The following is a 15,237-nucleotide window of genomic DNA, read 5'->3' on the forward strand; positions in this document are numbered from 1 at the left end:
TGGTCTTCTTCAAAGGAGGTTGCTGCCCGCCAAACTGTGAGGCGCCAAGATGCACGGTTTGAGGCGATATCAGCCCACTGGCGGTGGTCAATGTGGCAGGCACCAAGAGATTTCTTTAGGCAGTCCTTGTACCTCTTCTTTGGTGCACCTCTGTCACAGTGGCCAGTGGAGAGGGAAGGCGATGGTCCTCCATTCTGGAGATGTGACCCACCCAGCGCAGCTGGATCTTCAGCAGCGTGGACTCGATGCTGTCGACCTCTGCCATCTCGAGTACTTCGACGCTAGGGATGAAAGCGCTCCAATGAATGTTGAGGATGAAGCGGAGACAACGCTGGTGGAAGCGTTCTAGGAGCCGTAGGTGATGCCGGTAGAGGACCCATGATTCGGAGCCGAACAGAAGTGTGGGTATGACAACGGCTCTGTATACGTTTATCTTTGTGAGGTTTTTCAGTTGGTTGTTTTTCCAGACTCTTTTGTGTAGTCTTCCAAAGGCGCTATTTGCCTTGGCGAGTCTGTTGTCTATCTCATTGTCAATCCTTGCATCTGATGAAATGGTGCAGCCGAGATAGGTAAACTGGTTGACCGTTTTGAGTTTAATTTTATATATTTATAAATATTTATATATATATTTTATATATAAATATAAATATATATATATATACATTGTTTGAAGAAAAACATCTTAAAAAAAAACAGAATTTTGGTATCTCCAAATCACATGATCATCAGAAAACTGCAATAGCATTTTAATACCTAAATAAATTATTACATTTAATTATCTAGATCAGTGGTTCCCAAACTTTTTCAGCTGCCACCCCCTTGGCTCCCACATCCCGAGCACCCACGCCCCCCCCCCCTCACCCTTCCCCACACACACATAAAACAAATACTCACCTCTTTCTTAGTATTGGTATTGGGTCTACTGCTCAAATTTTTTTTGGTTAATTTTCTTTTTTCAATAAAGTAAGTTAGGTGGGGTTAGATCAAAAAATTTAAATAAAATATTTAAAAAAACAAATTTAAAGTAACAACTAATCTAACACTATAAACAAGCGTATGTATTTCACAAATAAAGCATGGTAAATCAATTTATTTAGCAATATGAAAGGGTGAATTTATAGCTCACCTGCAACTACATTGTCTTCACAGTTTTAATGGGATAGATGTGCTTGGTGCAGGGACATCAAGCTGAAAGGCACTAAGAAGAAGACTTAGATCCCTGTCTTCAGTAATTTCAGTTTGTTTCTTTGCTTGGAAAGAAGCTGGATGACTGCACTTAAGCCTTACTCAACTAAATATTATGTGGGAAAGGCAATAAAGTACATCTTGACCTTGTTCCACAGTGCAGGATAGGGGCCAGAATTTTTTTTTTTGTACCAAGTTTCTTGATATGATTTTTTGAACTTTGGCCTCAGCACCATGTCATTTTGGAGTGAAATCAATTCTTCCTTCACCATTCCTGTTTCTTCATTGCTGGTAGGAATGGATTGATCACCCAGTCTGGTATTTTAAGCAAAAAAAATCCTGAAATCTGTCAATGCAGCTCATCCGGGTGTGCACAATACACTTGAAGGTCATTGTCTGGTATGCTCTTCTCCTCCTCCAATTCAGGGAGGCTCGGAAACTGGATGAGCTCACGACGGGCTATGTTATGTTTGAATAACTGTAACTTGGACAGAAACGTGGAGAGGACTGGTTTGACTTTGATAAGGTTAACCTCATTTCCATGCAGTTGCAAGGTAACTTTGTTGAACTTTGTGAATACATCTGACAAGTAAGAAATGTCATGCTTGATATTTCCTAGTTCATCACAGAGAACAGAATTGGAGTCTTGGAAGAATTCAACAACTGTTTTAAAAAGTCAATAGAAGCATCTCAGGCAGTTTCCTTTTGACAGCCATCTAATTTCTGTGTGCAATAACAAACGTTCAAAATCTTCATCATTCTCAGTATTGAGCTGTTGAAACAGTCGGGAATTGAGAGCATGTGCCTTGATTTTATTTACTGCTGTGATAACAGTGGTTAATGATTTGTGAAGTTGACCATTTAAGTTTTCTGTGACCAGATGTTGCCTGTGGATTACACAGTGCACTGTGAATGCACCAGGTATAGCTTTTTGTTTTTTTTTCACACCATAAACCACATTAACCATGATACATACTTTTTCCTTTTCAAATATATACAGTGCCATTTTCTACCCCCCCCCCACTCCCTCCTCCCATCCCACCCTCCCTACCTCCCCCCTCCCGTTCATTTAAAGAAACTGATGAAGCCACGATGATGACCCCATTTGTTGCACAAGCAAGAATGCTGGTAAGTGGGATGTTTTTTTCTTTGGAAAAAATTCTCAACAACACGAAATACTGACTCCCCTTTGGTAACTGTTTTCAGTTGTCTTGCAACTAACAGCTCTTAAACCAAACTTTCAACTCTGACAAAATGAACATAAGTAAGAAGCAAAGATTCATTGTCTGGCAGAGTGGACTCATCTAATTGTAAGCCCAATCCTGTTGTTCTAAGCATTTTGCACAATGTGCTTTCAATGTTTTCAGCCATTTCATCCCCTCTTCTTTGAATAGAGTTATAACTGAGAGGAATCGCTTTAATTATTTGTTCATGCGACTTGTGTAAAACTGTGTGCAGAACCTCACTTTACTGCTGGCAGAATAAGCTCTTCTCCAATTGTATGAGGTTTACCAGATCTAGCAATCAGCAATGAGATGTTTTATGATGCGCGCAAACCATCACTGGATTGTTGTTGTGAAGTGCTAGCAAACATATTTCCAATGGTTTTCCGTTTCTGTAGGTCTTCTCGAAGTGACTGAAAATATGCTAAGTTCTTTTTTGTCTCCTTTATCAGAATGTATTCTCTTCAAATGTTCTAGAAGACTGGAAAATATTCTCTTCAAATGTTCAGTGAGGCTTGGAAACTGGCTATGTTACATTTGAATACCCATTGGCTTCATTTGAAGAGACTCTTTCACACAGTTGCTGTTGGTTTATTTGGTGCTGATACAAATCTATATTTCAGATTTCAGATATTCCACACTATATTGCCTACAATTCTTTCATGTTTGCTGTGCTAAGGCCATAATTTATTCTGCAACAAAAAAGTAAGTTCTTTGTAAAAATCTTGCCAATTACAACAAAATGAAGCAAAAAAAAACATAAGGAAATATAATAGCAATACAATTACTAGTAAAAGTACATGGACAATAATACAAGTTTGAATGTGAAAGTAAAAAAATCAAATACTTAAGAACTATTTAACATTAGAAGTTACAGTTAAAGGTGAATACATAACAAAAACTATGCCATGTAGCCACAACATAATACAACATAGCCTATCTATGTATAACACTGCTTGATATAATGTTAATATAAATAAATGAATATATAATATGCTATGACAGAGGAGAAAGACAAAACAAAGCATTTCAAGCAAAAAAAATGTCAAAACCATGTAAATCACAGAAAAACATAAGGAAATATTGTGTCGTTCCCCAATTATATCTTTTTTGTATTATAATTTAAATTATGAGCCTGAAAATAACTTGCTATGCTTACAAACCTGGAGACTGCCCTCGCAGACATGAAAATGCGATGATCACCAAGTCCCCGCAGCAGGTGCTGTCTGATCTGGATGGTGTGTGGCACGTGTCCTGTCTAGACCAGGTCACCAAGATTCAAACAAACGTTCGGACCTCCCCCTTTTTCCTCACCGCTCCCTTGGATCTTTCCACCATCTCTGGTGGGGGGCACCGCCCACTTTGGGAATGACTGATCTAGATTCATGTGAAGTCACAATGGTGTTACTGTTATTAAAGTATAAAGACGGATAGTGGTACTGCAAAATTAAGTACAGAAATCAGGAAAAATTCCAGTGTAGAAACTCATCTATAGAAACCAATCAACATGAACATGACATGCACAGAAAAAAAAGGTGTTATTGCTGTACTGACATTATGATTATATAATGATTTGATGAGTCCTAATTACCGAGAAATAACCACTGGGACTGAAGCTCGACATTTATATGTATGGGCATCATTCCTTCAGATTTTGAATATTGTGGGTGATTTCAAAACAATTGAAAAACAGAGACACAAGAGAACTGCAGATGCTGGAATCTGGAGATAAAAACAAACTCCTGGAAATACTCAGAAGATCAGGCAGTATCTGTGGAGGCAAAGGGACTTTTTGGGTTGAGACCCTTCATCAGGACTAAAAGTGTAGATGGGAAATAGCGAGTATAAAAAGATGGGAAGGATGAGATAAGGCCTGGCAGGCGATAGGTGGAACCAGGTGAGGAGGGAGATGATGAGTAGATGAAGTCTGTGGGGGAGGGGAATGGAGTCAGGAGATAGTAACTGGTGGGCTATAGTTAAGAGATAAGTAAGGAAAAGGGCAAAAAAGAGCAGGGTGGCCAGTGGGGGAAGGAGAGCAGGGAGGTAGAGACAGAGACTAGAAGGTGGTGGAGAAACAAGAAGATGGAGGTGCAGCCTGTGATAATAAAGGTCATGACTGGAACCAGGTGAGGGAGGGATGGTGGGCAGATAGAACTAAATGGGAGGGATAAGAGAAATGGATGGGTGAAATGAAAGTGGATAACTGGCAAATGAAATCAGCTGGAGGAGAGGAATGAAACTGGGTGCTGGGGAATAGGTTTGAACTGAAAGTTGAGGTAAAGGAAGAGAGGAGTGTGGGTTAAGGTTCAAAATTCCTTTATTATGTAATAGTATGGAGCATGAGATATTGCACAAAATTGCCTTTTGTTTGACGCAAGATGGACAAAGAGTCGCTATTAGTGTCGCCTTGCACCCATACAGTAAGAGAGAAAGAAAAGCAAAAGAGAGTCTCTTCAGAGTCACTGAGTATCCGTGGATTCACCTCCAGCACTCCCACAGCCTCTGCAGTTGCACCAACTCGTTTGAACGATTAGTTACCCAAGCTCCAGGTCCAAAACCTCCAATATGATCAGGAAGCCTTCAGCACCCTCTTGAATCCCAGCTCCGATACCTGGTTCCCAGAAGCCAGTCTTCAGCAGTCCACAGCCCAAGTGGTTCCCCTGACAGCAAGTTGATGCAGCCTGTTTGGGCCCCACAGTTTCTGAGCCACTTGCTGGTCTGCTGCTGTGGTCACCATCTGTAGTGTTCTTGTCTCTGCTTCTCCCCGTTTCTGATGCCCTGATGTCTGGTGCTGCCCCAGGAGTCTGCAAACTCTCATGACTGCTGCTGAGCGCAGCCCCACCATCTTGGACCCTGCAGTTGCAGGATTTTAAAACAAAAGACCATCAGTTTCTTTTTCAGGCTATGTAATGCCTTTACGCAGCTGTTAGCATTAGGACCAGGCAACTGAACCCATCAGAGAAGAGCTGTGTATCTGCTCTCTGCTCTCCCATGTCCACAGCAGCAGTAGTGCCACCATTTAGCCAAAGTTGTAAAATGCAATGTTCATACTGTTGGGTTGGAGAATAACCAAGTGGAATACATGGTGCAGTTCTTCTTCTACTTCACATTTAGCCTCAGCCTGGCAGTAGAAAAGGTTGGGGACTGAGAGGTCAGGGTGGAAATGGGGGGTGGGGGGAGGGGTGCAAGTTGAAATGGTGTGCAACTTGAGGTCAGGATAATCTTTGTAGACAAAGAATAGGTGTGAGGAAAATGATTGCCTTGTCCACGCTTGTTTTTTTTCAATGTAGAGGAGGCTGTCACATTTGTGGCCCGAAATGTGAAGTTAATAAAACATTAAACACAAGTTTTATCAGGTAAACTTCTGAGTGTCTTTATTCTCCCGTTTCCTTTGTTCTCCTGCTTGTGTTCTTATTTCTCTCATACCACGTGACTTCCAGTACATCTCATACATATTCATTATCATGACATCCCTCCTTTAATCAGAAATAAACTTTACCTTCACTTACCAATATCCCTTGGAAACTTACAAACATCATAACTAATGGTAATACTATAACTCAACTACATAAAATTTACTTCCTACAGCATTCATACATGCACTTTATGATATAAGATTAAATACTGTCCCAAAGTTCTTATTAAAACTATGGCACAAAGTCTTCGTATCGTTTGGGCACTTTCCGGTTTCGTTTCGGCCTGCCTGCGATATTGTCGTCGCTTCTCGGTTGTTCACTCTCGGCGTCGAACATACTGCTCACCACGGCTTCGGGTGTTTCTGGCGCTCTAGTCACTTCATCAGGAGTGCTGGTAACTGCCTCTGGAACATCATCAGGTCTCTCAGTTTCAGCATCTCGTATTGGCCTTTCAACCTCTTCGCTCGATGTATCTCTGGACTGGTACCTTTTTACACCTGATACATTTCTCTTATACAGGACTCCAGTCGGAGACTTGACTGTCACCATACTGCCACTTCTGGATACGACAGTATAGGGCTGATGGTAATAAGGTGTATCTAGCTTACCACCAGTTTCATGCCTCACTAGAACATTATCTCCTGGCATGATGTCTGAGTACTTGGCTCCACATTTCGAATCTGTGTACAGCTTTGCTGCACCTTTCTTTTCAGCATCGTGGTCCCTCATCTCCTGGTCGTCTCGGATTTCCTTTATTTCTGGCATTTTTATGCGGATTTTTCTCCCAAAAAATGCTTCTGCATGACTTTTTCCAGTGGTTGCATGAGGCGTTGCTCGATAGACAGCCACATAAGATAGCAATGCTTCTCGCCAATTTTGTCCTTCTGCGTGTGCAATCCTCAATCGTTCTTCAATGGACTGATTTTGTCTCTCTACTTCTCCGTTGGCTTGCGGCCATTTCGGAGTTACTTTATGATGATGGATACCTGTGGTCCTCATGTATTCCGCAAATGTCTCTGAAATGAATTGTGGACCATTGTCAGAGTATAATGTAACAGGTAATTCATATCTTGCGAATATCTCTGCTAACGCTTGTATTGTTTTTTCAGTGGTTGTGGACTTCAACACCACGTACTCATAGTATCTGCTGTAGTAATCTATCACTACCATAATTGATTCACCCATCGGTAAAGGTCCAAGAACATCAACAGCTACATCGATCCATGGTCCTGTCGGAAGTTGCGTACTCCGGATCGGTTCTGGCGGATTACTCCTACTTGTGATTTGACATCCGTGACAAGTTTTAACAAATCTCTCTGCGTCTTTATCACAACCTGGCCACCATACCTTGGTTCTGAGGTTTTGCTTGCTACCAACAATACCTAGGTGTCCTTCATGCGCTAAGGATACGATCTTCGGTCTCAATCTTTGTGGTATCACCAATCTGCAACCTCTTAATACACGCTGTCCGATGCAACAAAGTTCATCTCTAATGGGAATGTAAGCCTTGTGAGTACACTTGTCCCATTGTCCACTCTGTATGCATTCTCTTACTTCCATGAGTTCAGGATCACGTTCGGATTCTCTCTCGACCTCCTTCGTAGTCACAGCTTTCGGTGTCTCCTGAATAGCTACGAAGCGTACAAAGCTCTCTGTTTCTGTTCCCAATTCTGACTTGGATTGTGGACCTCCATCCTTCACCAATCTGGACAGCGGATCAGCAATGTTCGCTTTCCCTGCAATGTGGATTACTTTATATTTGTAGGGTTGTAGTCTGAGTACCCATCTCTCTATTCTGGCACATGGTTTGGATCTAGGTGCATAGATCACTTCTAATGGCTTATGATCTGTGATGAGTTCAAATTCAATGCTGTATAAATATGCATGAAACCTCTCACAGGCCCATACAAGTCCGAGTGCTTCTTTCTCTGTCTGAGAGTATCTTCTTTCCACATCTGATAATGATCTGCTGGCATAGGCAATGATTCTTGGTCCTCCATCATACATCTGGACCAACACTGCTCCTAAACCAACTGGGCTGGCATCCGCTATGACTTTGGTTGATGCCGCCGGATCGTGATATCCAAGAGTTTTTGCATCTGTCAGGCTTTGCTTCAGCGCTGTGAACGCTTTCTTCTGCTCAGATCCAAAATGAAATGGTACACCTTTCCTGGTTAGTTTCCTTAGTGGTTCTGCCACTGTAGCGAGATTAGGAATGAACTTTGCACAAAAATTGATCAATCCCAGGAAACTCCTCACCTCTGTTGCGTTCTGAGGTGCACGTGCCTCTGCAATAGCTTTCACCTTGGCCTCTGCAGGGTTTAGTCCTTCCCTTGTAAGTCTGTGTCCCATGAAGTCCATTTCTGACACACCGAACTGGCACTTGTTTCCATTCACGGTAAGGCCTGCCTCCTGTAGTCTAGATAGTACACGCCTCAACCGTTTGTCATGCTCTTCCTTCGTTGGTGCATGGACTATGATGTCGTCAGAAATGTTGGCAACTCCAGGAATGCCTTGAATCACTCGATGGATTTCATACTGGTAGATCTCAGAAGCTGCATTAATTCCAAATGATAGTCTCTTGTAACGATACAATCCACAATGTATCACAAATGTTGTCACATCTCGGGAACCTGGATCCAGCTCTAATTGATGATAGCCCCATTTCAGATCAATTTTTGAGAATATCTTACTGGTAGTTAGTTCTTGAAGTATTTCCTCCACTGTTGGTATAGGGTGTCGTTCTCTAATTATAGCTTCATTGGCCATTCTCATGTCAACACATAGTCTTCTGTCACCCTTTGGTTTGGGCACAATCACTACGGGACTGACCCATTGTGTCAAATGTTCCACAGGTTCAATAATGTCTTGTTCGATCAATTCTTTAATTTTGGCTTCGACTTTCCCACGAAGTCCAAACGGAGTTCAGTGCATTGGTTGTGCCTTGGGTTTGACCGTTTCATCTACCGCTAGCTTCAATTGTCGACCTTTCAGCTTTCCTACTCCTTGGAAGACTGTGGGGAATTCTTGCTTCATATCCTCGTATGACTGAATTGAATTGACACAAGCTCCAATATGAAGTATTGCCAGGTCTTGCGCTGTGCTTCTACTCAACAATGGTTCTCCCCTCTCTTCTATGACCATAAACTCTGCTTCGGTGTACTTATCTCCAGCTTCAACAGTTGCAGTAAAACATCCAATGGTCTGCAATGGTTTGGTTGCTGTGTATGGATACAGTTTCTTGGAACACTTCTTTGAAGTACAGATGATTTTTTTTCCTTTTCAACTTCTCCCATAAATGTCGATCAATCACATTACTGTCACTGCCTGAGTCTACAATGACCTGCACTGTCACTCCATCAATGATCACTGGGACCTTCTCATGATGTACTTCATTCAACGTAAATTGGTAACAACTCTGTCCCTCCTGGGTATCATCATCGTCACCGTCTATCTGGCGAATGGTATCTTTCTTTCCAGGATACTTTCCTTTCCCCCAGGCTTTGCCTTTGGAAGTTGTACTCTTCCTCTTCTGGTCTGCATTGGACTTGCTTTTGCACTTCTTTGCAAAGTGGTCCTTACCTCCACACTTTCTGCAAACTTTGCCTTTGGCCGGGCAATATGGGTCTTTTCCAAAGTGACCTCGGTTTCCACATCGATAACACTCCACATCCTGTGTCGACGTATATCTTGGCTGGTTATGGCGATGTGAGAGCCTCTTAATTTGCTGGCTTGAGTTGTCTTTCAGGGTCATGGTATGAAATTGCCCTTCAACAGCCTCTAATGCAGCAGCAATGGTTAAAGCATCGGTGAGTTCCAACTCACTCCCTCTTTCCAGTAGACGTCTTCTGAGTTTATCTGATCTGCAGTGCTGTACGACTTGATCCAATAATTGGTTGTCCAAATCAGCTGGCATGTAATTGCATCCAACAGCTAGCTGGCGTAGTCTCGTCATGTACTGAGCAATTGTCTGGCCATCTTCTTGTCTCGTTTTCCGAAACAAATGGCGTTGAAATGTAGCATTCGGTGTCACTACATAGTGTGCATTTAATGCATCTACCGCTTTCCGGTACTCATCCTTTCTTCCAGTATTCAAAAGTGTTTTAAATGTTTCCCGAACTGCGGGACCAGCAGTGAAAAGAAGTAACGCCCTTCTCTGCGCTTTTTGTTCAACTGTACCGGTATCTAGAAATAGGCCACGACTGTCGGTGTAGGATTCAAATTCTTCCAGCCATGCCTTCCACTTCACACTTACAGTGCTTGCATCACCAGTCGGGTCAAAATGAGCAATTCCACTATGTGTTAGAAAGTCACTGTCTGCACTAGCCATGAGGAAATATTCCAGCCCCAAAAGTTCTGAGTCAAAGAGAAAATTCTTATCACCTTGAAGTTGTCTGTAATCCTCTGTAATCTTGTTTAGTCTTTAATTTTCTTCAAGCTTCTTTCATCCTCGTTGCCAATGTCACATTTGTGGCCCGAAATGTGAAGTTAATAAAACATTAAACACAAGTTTTATCAGGTAAACTTCTGAGTGTCTTTATTCTCCCATTTCCTTTGTTCTCCTGCTTGTGTTCTTATCTCTCTCATACCACGTGACTTCCGGTACATCTCATACATATTCATTATCATGACAGAGGCCACTTCAAATCAAGTGCAGTCGACAAGGATGGAGGAAGAGCATGTGAATCTTTGTCTGACCTGCATGGTGTTGAGAGAGGCGGTACAGTGACAAGTGATGCTTCTCCTGTGGTTTCAGGGGAAAGTGCCACGGGATGGGAAGTGGTGAGTGGGTAGGGAGGAGTGAACTGGGGAGTCACGAAGAGAGTGGTCCTTGCAGAAGGCTGAGAGTGATGAGGAGAGGAAGATATGACTGGTGGTGGAATCTGGTTGTAGTTGAAGGAAATGAGGGAGAGTGATGTGCTGGATGTGGAGGCTGGTGGGATGAAAGGAAAGAAATTTTTTAAAAATGTCATTTTATTTCTTTTATCTCTTCCTCTTATAAACTCTTACTTCTTTCCCTCCATTTTTTTTTTCCACTTACTGCATCTAATGAAATATTCTGAGATTTATTCTAACACTGGGTTGCTCATTAATCTGATTGATTAAGAAGGTATAAGACCACATACAACCCTTTCTGTTCACACAGATCTCAGATCACTCATGGAAGATACGGCCTCTCAAAACACATCTTTTACAGTACAACTCCAATTATCTTAAATTGGATTCTCCGAAATCTTCATTTAACCCAATTTTTTTCAGAGCTGAATTGACCAGGGACATTGGGCTCCCAGCCGTGACAGCAGCGGACCTCAAGCCCCCAGCCGCGGCAGCAGCACAGTGGACCTCAGGCCCATGGGGCTGGCAACACCAGACCTCGGGCCCCCCGGCAGCGGCAGCAACGGACCTCGGGCCCCTTGGGCAGGAGCAGGGTCTCGGTGGGGAAGTGTCAGTGATCGGCAGTGGCCAACATTTTTTTTGGTGAGAATTAAAATTTAATGCTTAAAAAGCCTTCCCTTGTTGTTTGTTGTTGTTTAAACGCTATTATAAGTGATTTGCTGTTGCTACTGGGCTGTTTATAAAAAAAGTAACAGGTTCTCCAAATTCAGATAGTCGGAGTTGTAATTGCACCAAGTCCCTGTACAAAATCTTACTAAATTCTATTGGAAACTGCATGTATAAAACACAGATTGCTAGAAATCAATCAGGTCAGGCAGCATCTGTGGAGACGGAAATAGAATGAACATTTCAGATTGAAGTTTCATGTCAGAACAGTGTTTGCTACTTGCAATAGAATTCAGGCTGACACATTGGAGGACGCGGTCTGCAATCCAGAAATCCCTAGTCCGGGTGACAATCGTAATGTCATATTTGGCCTTCATGGAAGGGGAATGGCATGTCTGGTTACTTTCCATTGGCTCCTGGTAGACCTCCATCCATCCGGTCAGTCTACATTTCCCACTGTCTCTAGAAAGCTGTTCTACCAGCTATAACCTGTGAAAACAGAAGGTGATAACAAGAGCTGGAGAATAAACAATTCAAATACAGCAAAAGATAAACAAGAGAATATTGAAGAGGAATTTGATCATGAGTACATTCCGAAAGTTGATCTCGTGGAAGCTGTAGAAGAGATGAACTAAGATTCTACTGAACTAGGAGACCAAAGAGACTCAGAAATGTGTTAATAGATTCAGTAAGTAAATTTTGTTTGTATATGATCTCTTCTTTCAAAAATGGAGAAAGGTGTAGAGCTTTTAATGTATACCTTGTCTGGATGGCACATGTTTACCTGCACAATATCACTGGGGAACTGAATAAATCATTATGCATATTTGACTGCCTCTATTTATTCGACATTGCTTGTGTTCTGGTTAACGAAAATATATAAAAACTATTAAACCTACTGAAGTAATTTTTTGAAGAATACATTTTAATTTTAAAAATCAATTAAATCATATTGAAACAAATAGTTATTCCTCTGAATTCTCAGTTCACCAGCGTTGTCTCCGCTCCATCCTCAACATCCATTGGAGCGCTTTCATCCCTAACGTCGAAGTACTCGAGATGGCAGAGGTCGACAGCATCGAGTCCACGCTGCTGAAGATCCAGCTGCGCTGGATGGGTCACATCTCCAGAATGGAGGACCATCGCCTTCCCAAGATCGTGTTATATGGCGAGCTCTCCACTGGCCACCGTGACAGAGGTGCACCAAAGAAAAGGTACAAGGACTGCCTAAAGAAATCTCTTGGTGCCTGCCACATTGACCACCGCCAGTGGGCTGATAACGCCTCAAACCGTGCATCTTGGCACCTCACAGTTTGGCGGGCAGCAACCTCCTTTGAAGAAGACCGCAGAGCCCACCTCACTGACAAAAGGCAAAGGAGGAAAAACCCAACACCCAACCCCAACCAACCAATTTTCCCCTGCAACTGCTGCAACCATGTCTGCCTGTCCCGCATCGGACTTGTCAGCCACAAACGAGCCTGCAGCTGACGTGGACTTTTTACCCCCTCCATAAATCTTCGTCCGCGAAGCCAAGCCAAAGAAGTGGAAAGTCTAATCTTATGCCAGGCATTATTGGTGCAGGTTGGAGAGACAGATTATCCAGAATAATTCCAGGAAATCCCAGTATAGTTAGGCTCCAAAACTTGATTCCATAAGGAGTCAAGTTTAAGAGAATGTGACAGATCTATTGGCATCAAGTCCTGAATTTTCTCATCCATGAGCAACTGAACTCCAGCTATTCTCTGAACAACTTTTGGCCACAAGGCCCACATTGGTCTATTGAATTATTCCTTCCAGGGAAAGATGAAAACAAATGGGGGAAATTAGAGGAAAAACCGGCAGCATGCTAATCCATTGTCTGAAGGCAATGTTTGATCCTTCTTCCATTCAGCAGCTTGCAACATGGTGTAACTAAAAGAATCATGTCAAGTGTATAATGAAGTGAGCCTTTGTACATAGCAGGGATTTGGATAGAAACTGTAATATGTCACATGGAGACATGCAGGTAAGAATCATGAGGCTGATCAAATGTAAATTATTGTAGAGATTTAGTGTTAGTGTTGTGACAGAATATAGCTATGTTTTTGGGAGATAAATTGGGGCAGGGTTCTTAGAATAGATTGCATACAAACACTTTGAAACAGATCTTATTTAAAATACTTGTGCTCTGCTAATGCTAGACATATTGGCCCCAGAACCTTTGCAGAAACTTGGGAGAGTGCCCAAGAGACTTCACTAATGGATTTTTGTTTACAAAAAGGCAACTGATGAAAGAACTAATGGAACCGCAGGTTGTCTGGAGTGGAACTTGCTGTTCTAAGAGGGTCGTGTGTAGAGAGAGTCAAACATACATTTTCTCAGAGAGAGAGAGAGAGAGAGACAAAAATCAGTTCTGCAGGTTTACGGTCAGCAGTAGCAGCTGGGACTGGAACAGGGCAAGCTGGCAAGCTTGTGGAAAACCCCATTTTAGCAGATGGCTTGTGAGTGTTTATTTCAGCCTGGTCAAAGCCCTTGTGGTTCATGCAAAAAGAGAGGACTGGCTGTTTAATGTTTTACTTGAAATAAGAGAAACAAAAAGGCACTCTGTGGTGACCTGAAAGAAAGAGGTTATCATCTGGAGAAGCCTGAAGGGGGCAAGTTTTATCAGCAAGTGACTGAAGTGGCTGATTAAAAAGGAATCAGTTGTGGGTGTCCAGCGAATAACAAATCTTTCTCTGAAAACTGACAAGAACCTTCCTGAGCGGTAACAATTTACCTTTCGAGCACCAAAGCCTGGTGAACTTTATAAATGTTAAATTCTGTGCACAGTATAAGAATTGCCTGATACCGGTGAACTGGAGGAGTGAGAAGTGAGATTGGACTGTGAATCAAAGAACTTTTCTGAACTTACATGCACATTACTTACATGTGTGCTGAGAATTAGAAGGGGGTTAAGTTAGGTTAAGTTAATAGTAATAAGTTAAAGTTTTATCCTGTTTTCATGTTTAAAGATAATTAAAAGCAACTTTTGTTTAAGTAACCATTTGTCTTGGTGAATATCTATTGCTGCTGGGTTTTGGGGTCCTCAGGGCCCGTAACAGTGTTTACATGCTCTCTGGAGAGGGGAAAGGATTTGGCGGTGGGGGAAAATTTGATTAATGGATAACTGGTTGCCACCTTCATGGGTTCAAATTATGATCCACACTGGAATATTCCTGACATCTGCCTTTTGTTCAACTTGGTGAGTATGGTTTCATCAACCTAGCTTCTCAAAACCCAACCACGTGCCAGTGTCCTATGGAAAACCAGTGCATGACCTCTCAAAGCAGGAATCCTTTACCCAAATTCTGCCACTGTCCCAATTCCTCTACCTACCCATTCTCCCCACCCCTGACAAATTTTTCCACTCCCCTCCCTCCCACCTCCACCATAAGCTCTCAAATAAAAGCCAAAACAAATTTTAAAAATGATGAAATCTGGAACAAAAGGCACGAGGTCGCAGGGACACAGTTGGTCAGGGAGCATTTGCAGAGGGAAATGGCTGAAGGGTCTCAACCTGAAACATTGACTTTCTATTTCCCTCTGCAGGTCCTGCTTGACCTGCTGAGTCTCTGCGGCATCTCGTATGTTTCTATGTTTCTATGTATTTTCCCCAAATAAGAAGTGACAGAACCCAGAGGTAGTTGGAATACCAAGTTACACAATGACTGTTAAATGTTGTAGTACAAAGGATTGTGGAAGTTTCTAGAGCAAATGAATGGAATGTTAGCCTTCATCACAAGCGAAGGGGCATATAAAGATAGAGAATTTGATACTGGTGGGAATGTACCTGGAGTGAGTTCTGGTTTCCCTACTTAAGAAAGCATCATATGAATTGGAAGCAATGCTTCCTGAGATGAAGAGGTAGTGATATATGAAGAAGGTTGAGCAGG

The 15,237-nt window shown here is 42.3% G+C and overlaps 1 long non-coding RNA gene across 1 annotated transcript; it reads left to right on the plus strand.

The window, feature by feature from the left end:
• Nucleotides 1-2,066: 2,066 nt before the first annotated feature.
• On the plus strand, nt 2,067-11,302 carry LOC138753001 (uncharacterized). The gene is made up of 3 exons (XR_011351004.1): nt 2,067-2,106; nt 2,261-2,313; nt 11,084-11,302. It is a non-coding gene; the product is annotated as an uncharacterized lncRNA (long non-coding RNA).
• The last annotated feature ends 3,935 nt before the right edge of the window (nt 11,303-15,237 follow it).

The sequence above is a fragment of the Narcine bancroftii genome, chromosome 1 (genome assembly GCF_036971445.1).
Source record: "Narcine bancroftii isolate sNarBan1 chromosome 1, sNarBan1.hap1, whole genome shotgun sequence".
Classification (NCBI taxonomy): domain Eukaryota; kingdom Metazoa; phylum Chordata; class Chondrichthyes; order Torpediniformes; family Narcinidae; genus Narcine; species Narcine bancroftii.